The sequence below is a fragment of the Aptenodytes forsteri genome, unplaced genomic scaffold (genome assembly GCF_000699145.1).
Source record: "Aptenodytes forsteri isolate BGI_AS27 unplaced genomic scaffold, ASM69914v1 Scaffold139, whole genome shotgun sequence".
NCBI lineage: Eukaryota > Metazoa > Chordata > Aves > Sphenisciformes > Spheniscidae > Aptenodytes > Aptenodytes forsteri.
The window spans coordinates 396025-404220 of NW_008794414.1; the positions used below are offsets into that span (position 1 = coordinate 396025).

Consider the following 8196-nt stretch of genomic DNA (forward strand, 5'->3'; position numbering starts at 1 on the left):
GTTTGTGCAAGGAGGGACGCGAAACTGCACCAGGAGCCCAAGCTTGTGCTTGGAGTAGCTGCCCTTCAGGCTTGGTATTTGGGATGCCAGTCCACGGCCTCAAACAAACCAAGGCATCATGTTTTCTCCCATGATTGGTGGGAAGTGGCTCCGAAATCGCACGACCCTGACACACACTCGCGTTTTATTCATCGCTGAACATTGTTTCAGCCAAATGAAGCAAAAAAGACAAATGGTTTCTTTTTCTTTCACAAGTGAAAGTTTTACTCAAAGTTTCTCAAAAATTAGGCAGCAATGGAAGCACACCAGACTGAGAGGGTGAAGTGGCCAGAAGGGCACAGACAGTAACGATGTGCCATATGCTAAAGGAAAACAATATTCCTTTCTTAGAAGAAATTGCTCACCAATGTACAGCACGCTGAAAGACTGAGAGCACGTGGATTTTGGTTAGTACCAGGAAGCAGTAGACTCGTATGAGAAAGAACAACCTTAACGATGTCAGCTGAAAAGCTAAAAGCGTTAGAAATACAAGTGCTACAAGGAGCCACCCTGTGGCACCAGCAAGCTAAGGGAACAGAGGGCAAGCCAGGGTGTGCAGTTGTGTGGGCTGGTTTTTTGTGGAGTTTTTTTTGGAAACTCAAGCCAGCCAGAGTGACAAAAGCTGGAACTGGCCCAAACAGCCACTTCTGTGGCCGGGAACTCCTTAACTGAGGAACTGAACCAGAAAAGCAGAGGGGCAGCAAGCTCCAGCAGCTCGTGTCCACATGCCACTCACCTGCCAGGCCTTATAGGGGCAAAGCTCTCTGAGGGACGTCAGCGTTCCCCGCTGCCTCACCCTCCGGCATGCAACAACAAGAAGAATTACTACTACTCCCCAAATCCATTCTTTTCTGTGGAAGTTTTCTGATACATAAATAGCTCTCAGAACGAGGATAACAACATATAGCTCTCTCACGGCTAACTCAAGGATGTAACCAAAGACCTTAAGGGGGGAATAGGTGGAAATGCCACCTGAGACAGCACACCGTGACTCATCACTGTGGGTTGTGTGGGTACACACACAGTTGCGGGCAGCTGCCCCAAACCTGCCTGCACTCTCCCCCTCAAGTCTCTCCGAAACGCTGCCCGGGTACTGCCACTTACCCGTGACGATCTGGACAGCCGGAAGGCAGCACCCGCTGGAGTGCCAGCGGCACAGAGGTGATAAACAACTCGCTCTCCTTCCCAAGTAGACTCACCACTTACTTTACGGAAGTAAGAGGCAGGATCGCTTAGCTTTCCATCTAAATTCTGATTTAACAGGCCAGTGCCCGACTGCTCACCTCAGCCCCCCAGTTCCCATTACTACTGGAGACCAGACACTTGGTTAGACACGCCACCTCTTTAATCAGGAACAGTAGTGAGTTCTCATAAAAATGGAGTGTCACCAAGGAACTGACCTACTCCACGACATCCCTGCTCGTGAGGACGTTCGCTCTTGGACCATGACATGAACTGACAGTTTCACGGTCGGTTTTGTTTTCAGCATGCAGAAGCAGCATTAAGGACTCCCATTTCCATCTTTGACGGCTCAGTAGAACATGCCTCTTCTTATATGGAGAGACACAGCTATCACAGCGCTGACAATTTCTGACCTTTGTCCTTAATAAATGGAAGGCATCATATCTAAGAATGAAGTCACACACCCGACGAAACTATCAGCTGACATAAAAATACAGCAACTCATCTGCTTAGCAACACAAGCTGCCACCAACATCACTTCCTTCTTACATACAAAGTTCAGTTCACGGGCTCCACCCTGACTCAGAGCTGCCTGTAAAATTGGATCTGACTCGCTGAGAGGTCACGTCTCCTCGCCGTGAGCAGGACTTTCCACAGCAGCTATATTTCACTGGAACTTCCCAACGCACAGCCCGGGGGAGGCAGGGAGGGAGGGAAACGCCGCTGTAGTCGCAGAGTTCACCTGCTGAGGAAGCAAGGTGCTGACTTTCACATTTCCATTCAGCTTTCCTTCAAGACACGTTTTTCAGAGCAGGTACTGAATAACTTGTTCCTTCTGTGGATTGGGGAGCAAGAGTGATCTGTCACAATTATTTCCTGGGTTTGCACATGCAGGGAGCACCCAGGTGCAACATTCTCGGGTACGGTCAGAAATACCTACGCATGTAGTCGTTACTTGTTTTAAAATGGGAGGCAATTTAAAACCCACGGCCAAACACACATTTATAATATCCTTGGAAAATACTTATAAACTTGTTATTTTTTGCTACTTACGTTCATCGAGAAAAAGATGCATTTAAAATTGTTTCTTTAAACTGTTGCACTACAAATGCAGTAAGAACACCTTAAATGTGTTAAGTTTTATGACTTTCCCGTGTATTTTTTGGTAAATGCTTCACAAAATTGCAAGTCAACGACAATTAAAAAACCCCCCACATTTACTTACATAGTTAAGTTAGATGTGGTTTCTCTCCGATTCTTTTTCTATTCTGAAAGAGGATCAACTAATAGGATGATACCGTTTTCTCATTAAACTGAGGTCCACTCCCCTCCCCGCTTGGTAAACTTCTAGGAAGAGGACCGAGAGGGATCTGAAGAGACCATCTGTCCCCCCCGGCCGCACAAAGACAGGATAAAGTAGCCCCAGACAATCCCCAACAGATGTTTGTCTAACCTGTTCTTAGAAACCCTCCGTGAAGCTGATACTCGAACTTCCTAAGTAGCTTGTTCTGGTATTTCACTGTAACGATTTAAAAGTTGTTGTTGCATCTCCCCCCACTCTCCTAATATCCAATTTAAATCATCCTCCCACCCTCCTAATACCCAGTCCGAGACATCTTCCCTCTGTACAGATCTGATTTATCTCATCTTTGCCCCAGCATTCAAAAACAGTTGATCAAACCTCTTCTAACCTTTTACACATTGGAAAATTTATCCAATTCCCTCTAAAAATTATTTTTCAGGCTCAACATCCTCCCTTCCTTCACCATTTCCTTTTATATTCTACATCTCTTACTGTTTCTTGCCCTGTCCTGTACTTTATTTTTCAGCACAGAACATGAAACCGAAGGCAATACTGCAGTTGAGGCCTTACCGGTGCTTAGTGGAGTCATCTTTACATCTTTCTCTGACCTACATATGCCACCTATTGATAAATCCTAAGAGAGCATTGCATTTTGCAAAAGCATTGCGTTGTCCATTGCTATTTTGTTAGTGATTCTCTACAAACCCCCTATAACCATCTACCTTGATTTCTGCAAGAAATTGATGATAGTTTTAATTGAATTTCACTTCTGCTTTTATCGAGTTCATTTTGATTTCTGAGCTGATCATCCATAGTGGTCACCATCCTCCCAGCTTGGTGTAATGCAGATGTTTATGTAATTCATAAACGTGCTCTGCATTACATCAATCCATATTATTCTCTGTGTTTTCTTACACCGCATTTACGATGGTAGTATCTTGGTGCCTTACAGCAGAGTAACTGGTGACATCTCTTCTGCCTCTCTCCCTCTCTATCTTGTCCTTCCTCCCTCCAGAAGGGCGAGCATGGAAAATTTAGTTCCAGAAGGATAGAGGGACATCCATAAACCCACTGTACCTGCATATAGAGGAGAAAAAGTAAAATAAATTGTTCCTTTCACTATTTCAGACCCACCCCTGAGAAAACGGTTTCATATATAGCTAAGTTTAAAGCTTAACAGAGTTCTGCCGTGACAGAGCAGCGAAGTTGTCAGCTGTGGTCTTCATTTCATTGGCACAAAACACTTGAAGAGAAGGGCTAAAGCTGAATATGAATCAATACTCTATGGAAACGGCATAATATGGAGGAAAAGGATAATGCACTGACACTGTAGGCTGCATTAATTATTGTGGGTACTGGGATGTTCAAAAAGTGCGAGATACATTCAGCAAACAAGTAAGGACTTCAACTTGCTTGTACGATCTTCACAGTTTCTCACAATCCAGCCAAACGCGTATCCCTTGTGCAGCACTTCACAGCAAGAAAAAAAACAACTACCTGGCTAAGTAGAGTTCGATCATCGAAGGATTTAAAACAACACAGTTAATTGAACCTTACAAATATTAAATATAATCTGAATTTAACAAAATGTACTCTGGTAATACCAACGTACAGATAAACACCTCGCTTCATCCACACACTTCACAGGAGAAACGTTAGATCTGATTCTACAAGATGCTGCGTACTTGTCACTCATGCTGACATGATTTGAAAGTAGAGGTGTTCAATACCGCTGAGTGCCAATCGTGAAGAAATAAGTCTAGAGCCACAGGTCAGTGTTAAAAGCACCACCACCAGATGCCTCATTTCGTATCCCTCCATTCTGCACCTTTTCTGGTTCTGTCTTGCGTAAATATCTAAAATTTGCCTTATCCCTAAAGAGGAACGCCTCAGCTCTGCAGCGCTGAGGGAACTCCCCTGGAAACCTGCCAGAAACTCACCTTTCCTATGCACAAGTTTGTTTATGCTTTGGGCATTGCAAGCCACTTACACAATCGTTATATTTACTTGTACATTCTTGGCAGATGAACAGAACTAGCTTATTTCAGTTAAGGCAGAAAGACCTCGTGCCTTCATCCTGGGGTGGCAGAGGAGGGAGGGGAAGTGCGCTGCATCTATAACGCCACAGGTCGCACTTCACAGGCTGATGGCTGCACTGAATGGCACAACTTTTAAGCAATGGACCAACTGTTTTCTCTCGTAAAAAATGCAAGCCAGAACATGCTGGTTTTTTCGCACCGAGAGCACAGATTATATCACTGCTTCTAAAGTGGCACGATTTTACTTGAAGCTCTTCTACAACTTAACAGAAAAGTAGTAGTAAAACAGTTGCTAGAAGATAAAGACAGTAGATACAGTAGCACTAATATTTATTGTTTAATCTTTGGTGTAGTAGGTTACCACCATGACTTTTGGGTCAGAACACTGCACATGCCGTCAGCTTTTTGTATTTAATAAATGATCTACCACACACCATTTCCACCTTCCATTCTGTAGGGAAATAAGAAACGTTGACAAGGGAGCTAGAAAGCCCAAACAAGATGGCAGCCTTATCCATGCCAACTTCTTAGAAACCAAGTTTAATGACATATAAAAGCTGCTCATTTTCTTTAGAGATAGGCTTCATTTTTTAAGTTACATTTGCTGTTGTATGACCACCGTAAGTTGATGGGCTACATTATATACAAGGAAACTCCCCAAAACATTTACATGTCAATGAATCAACATAAGTAAATGTCCTAACATCTTGGTCAAGCGACCACAACTCTTTCACATTTGTAGCTTAGTCTGAAAGGCAGGCAGTTCTCAGGGCCTGGATGAAAGGGAATTGCAGCAGGACGGAGGGAGGAGCAGGAAAAGGCCCACTCCCACTTGGAGCTGCTTTTTATAAGCCTCCTTGCCAGCAAACAGGCAATCCCAGTGCTTACAAGGATTGCCCCATGGGAGCCTTGCTGACAAAGACACAAATACATAGTTTATTCTTGATCCTGAAAAAACCAAAAGGAGAGCCTTCAGAGGAATAACGGGAGGGATCATATGTTCAGCTCAACACTTACAGCTGGAAAGACATTTTTCTGTCACAACTCTTCACAGAGATTTAAGGCGAGCAAGCCGCAGATTCCAAACTACAGGAGCAGCAGCAGCAGCAATTATTGCAATAAAAGGGTCAGTGTACCTGGGCCTTGGGTTTTTGTCAAGCAGAAAATGTAATTACACTCAGAAGTTCTCCAGCGCCAAAGACAGCAGCACATCTAACAATTTATGCTGTCCTAGGTCTTTTTTACATATTTATCCAAAGGCACAATGGTATCGTAAGGGTTATCATCAAAGCCACTAAGTCCTGAAACTCTCCTACCAATCCCTAGAAACAATGTTCTGAAAAACAAAGATACCACACACACATACACACACAAAAGTACTGAAAAAATTACAGGTGATAGATATTTTTAAACCCTCACCGTTCTTTCCCCTAGTCTAAATGCCATAAAATCCCAGTAGCTTAAACTGCTGTAAGAATTTAAAACCTATCATTCACCTCAAATCACAAGTTTTACTACACATTTTTCACCTCCTTTAAAAACGAAAACCCAGATTCAGCTTTTAGCAGAAGTGAGACTATTGCTTCACCATGATTAGATATAAGCAAAGGAAAACAAACAAACGAACTGGGGGCCTAATGTTGTCAACATTTGTTCCACACACAGTGCTTTACTCGGTACTCCTCAGCACTAGCACACATGGTAGTTTTTGCAAAATCGTGGCCTTGTTTTAGTATAACACAATCAAGATAATTTTTACAAGGTCAGAAAGTTGGAATAAGAGGAAACAAAATCCAGGGCAGTTGTGTCTGGAATCAATTAGGTTTATGTGCTTTTCAGATGCTGCTTGTCTTTCTATTAAATAGTATTTCAATGTATACATACCATTAGCGTGTACCTAAAAGTATGCATTGCATACAATACGTTTCTCACTTTATTTAAACCCACCTAAACTAGGGACATCAGGAGGTCAAAAAAGGAGAAGAGGTGTTCATCTGCGAGCGTTGAAACGGTTTCACTTTGAGTTTACAGTTTAGTTATCTGCCGCCTCAATGACAAACTGCTCAGAAGGGCCAGATGCCCGGGCATGCCTGTGGCGTACTCTACCTGTCCAAAAAGCAAATTAAAACTGAAGGAGTTGTCCAGGCAAATACTGACTATGCCCACTGTCAACTTTCAAGCACGTCTCTGGGTTTTAAGATTTAGAGCAATGAGAAAAGGCTATTTTATCTTTGTAAGATGAAACTTTACTGTCTGAGCATCATACTTAGTAGGGAATCATCCACATTAGACTTTAATTAATGAAAAGTTGACTTTATGGGGAATTCCCATTTTCTCTACATTGTTTTCTTCTCTAGACGAGGCCAGTCTAGTTTATACTAAAATTAAAGCCACTATCAGTACAGAGGGCATGTGAAGGGACATACAATCCAGATAGATTCTTGCTGCATTCACAATTAAAATACGTGACAGGAAAAATGTTTACTTGTTGCTAATGTTGTGAAAAAATTTACAGACATAAAAGTTCAATTGTCTAACCACTTAAAGATCAAAATATTTACCTTCGCCGCTTTTCTCATTTTGCCAAGTTCAAAAATAAAGTGAAAGAAAATATTTTTCCCTCACTGCAGTAACCTTTTAACGTAAGAAGTTGAAATTATTTTGGAGATAGCATCATAAATAATGCAGTGAAAGAACTTGAAAACCTCAAATTTCCTATTATTTTTCTAAGCAGAATAGCTATATTGTGTCTTTACTGTAAATAGCCAGTCACAGAGCTGGCTAGGTACCACAACACACAGGTCAGCAATGCTTCAGCTGGGGCTGGGTCAGTGGAGGGACTCTGGGACGGGCTCCAGGCAGATTCGGCAGGGAGAAGGTGGGGGGCGACAGGCTGGGCTGCCCTTGCAGTGACCACAAGAAACCCAGGCCCAGGTTGCAGGGAATAGTTTCACTGCTGAAGTCACCCCTCACACAGCCCTCCCACATCTCCTCACACACACGCAATAGCGCGGCTCCGCGCTCGCGTAGCAAGGGGAGAACGCGCACACACACATCTCCGCGCTCGCGTAGCAAGGGGAGAACGCTCACCGCCGGCGAGGCTGCGTGCAAAAAGCATTTGTTGAACAGGCAAATACAACATTAAGGGAAGTCCCCCGGAGGGTCTGAAGAAGTGGCCTGGCTTCAATACGCCAACAGCTGCCATGGTTACTGTAATGCCAGGGGATCGGATCCCACATGCAAAGCGCTGACCTGACTTTGTGCCCCCTCCTCTCAGTTTGGGGAGGACTCCTCACGCTTGTCAGCGCTCTTGCTCTAGGAGGAAATCTCACCTTTTAAGGTTCAGCCGTCTTTGCTGGACTGGGCTTTGGGCGCGCTCCTTCGCGGCGCCCTTCCACAGCGAAGCACAAGCAACGCGGCACCTCCTGACGGGCTCGGTTTACAAGGCCCGAAAGGTTGGACCCGTTTCCTCAAGCTACCGTTTCGTCCCCTCACAGAAACTCCGCGGGGAACCCCAGCCAAGTTTGTGCAGGACGCTGCGCACACACGCCGAGGGAGCAGCTCCTGAGGATTTTGGCTGAGATGGGGAAAGCGACCCGAAGCGCTCGGCTCTCCTCGGCCTCCCCCACGGCC

At 44.3% G+C, this 8196-nt stretch overlaps 1 long non-coding RNA gene across 3 annotated transcripts; it reads right to left on the minus strand.

Moving 5' to 3' along the window:
- Positions 1–632: 632 nt before the first annotated feature.
- LOC103907134 lies at positions 633–8172 on the minus strand. Of its 3 annotated transcripts, XR_002086325.1 has the most exons (3): positions 7896–8172; positions 3475–3601; positions 633–2056 (listed from the first exon to the last, which is right to left on the minus strand). It is a non-coding gene; the product is annotated as an uncharacterized LOC103907134 (long non-coding RNA). The 3 variants fall into 3 exon arrangements; XR_658054.2 differs by lacking the exon at positions 3475–3601; XR_658055.2 differs by lacking the exons at positions 3475–3601; positions 7896–8172 and adding an exon at positions 2447–2607.
- Positions 8173–8196: the final 24 nt, after the last annotated feature.